The following is a 1,595-nucleotide window of genomic DNA, read 5'->3' as shown; positions in this document are numbered from 1 at the left end:
AATGGCTAGTAAATTGTTCACATTTTCTCTACCTGTGCATCTATTGTATGTATATGAGTTAGTTTAGATGTCAATATTAGTGAAATAATATAGAGGACTAGAGAACTTATTTTAAAAATCACTATTAATGTGTGATGATGAAAATGTAAAAGTTCTTCCATAATCGGTGATGTTGTATCTTGAGAACCTAGATGAAATTTATATGCCATAGTGATATACAGGATTTTAGCCTATGATTTAACTTTGACCAATCTACATTACTTTTTACTTTTATCTCATTTATTGAGAAAGGCATAATTGTTATGGTGTTGGCTTGAAACTGGTTGAAAAGGACTTGAGTCCTTCCTTATTTTACACTTACATAGATAGGATTCTTGAAACATAGGATATGGTGGAGAGCATTTGTGTAACCATTCTAGGTTATGAGTAGGAGTTTCCACTGCTAAGACTTCTTGTTTAGATGCAAATGCTTTTCAAAATATGAAGAGTATTAGCATTACTGCTGCTACTGAGATGAATGAGCCTAAAGACAACATATTTCATGTTCTGTGTGCCTCAGGGCACACAGACTAATGTAGTGACATCCCTGAGAGGCCAAGAAAGTGCTGCAGGAAGTCATATTTACTACTACAAATATACTTGTGAAGTGAATTTTTGCTCATGCTGAGTTAACTGTAAAACCTGAGAATAGTGGGAATCCGTGTAGGACCCTCCCATAATAGTGAAGACTGCTCCCATGGACATTAGGTCATGGAAGTGTGCTACTACATAGCATGTATCCTGGAGCACAATGTCTGGGGTTGAGTTGGCTAAGATGATTCCTGTCACGTCCCCGGACATGTTCCCGGGCCACATCCCTGTGAGAGACGAGCGGGATCTGGGGCGGGGCGCCAAGCGCCAAAGGGTTTGCTGGGTCCCTCCCGCCCTGGGCTGGGAGGTCGCCAACCCCTCCACCACCCCGCGGTACCCGAGACCTCCATTCCCCTGGCTGGGCGGGCAGCGGGGCCCTGCCAGGGCGGGCTGGCCGCGGGGCTGGCGGTAAGGCGCACGCGCCAGAGAAGCTGGGCCTCAAGAGGCAGCCCGCGGTCCCCAACCCTGCGTACGGCCATACCACCCTGAACGCGCCTGATCTCGGAAGCTAAGCAGGGTCGGGCTTGGTTAGTACTTGGATGGGAGACCACCTGAGAATACTGGGTGCTGTACGCTTTTTGCCTCCCGCCCCGCCTTCTCCTTTAGTCGCCCGGGGCTGAGGCCGCCTCCGCCCCGGCCGGGCACCGCTGCAGGCCCCCACCTCCTCAGGCCCCTCCCACCACAGCGCGCGCCAGAGGGGGCGCTCCCCGCCGGCCTGGCCGGGGCTAGGGCGGCCAGAAGGCGGCTCTGGAAGGCAGCGGCACACCAGACGCTCTGGCGGTGGCTGGCCCGGATCCAGACTCCGCCGCAGGGTCGGGGCTAAGATACACGCCCATGAGTGGAAGTGCCTTTTGCGCTGTAGCTCTGTTTTTTAGATGTCTTAGGAAACACCATACACTTCTCCAGAGTGGCCGTTTGCAATTTACATCCCTTCCACCAGCATAACAAGGCTCCCTTTTCTCCAT

General features: G+C 51.0%; 1 pseudogene; it reads left to right on the top strand.

Moving 5' to 3' along the window:
- Positions 1–1,097: 1,097 nt before the first annotated feature.
- LOC131765983 (5S ribosomal RNA) lies at positions 1,098–1,206 on the top strand (annotated as a pseudogene).
- The last annotated feature ends 389 nt before the right edge of the window (positions 1,207–1,595 follow it).

The sequence above is a fragment of the Kogia breviceps genome, chromosome 11 (genome assembly GCF_026419965.1).
Source record: "Kogia breviceps isolate mKogBre1 chromosome 11, mKogBre1 haplotype 1, whole genome shotgun sequence".
In the NCBI taxonomy this organism is placed as follows: domain Eukaryota; kingdom Metazoa; phylum Chordata; class Mammalia; order Artiodactyla; family Physeteridae; genus Kogia; species Kogia breviceps.
Note: the sequence above shows the minus strand (reverse complement) of the source record. Positions and strands in the feature narration are given on the sequence as shown.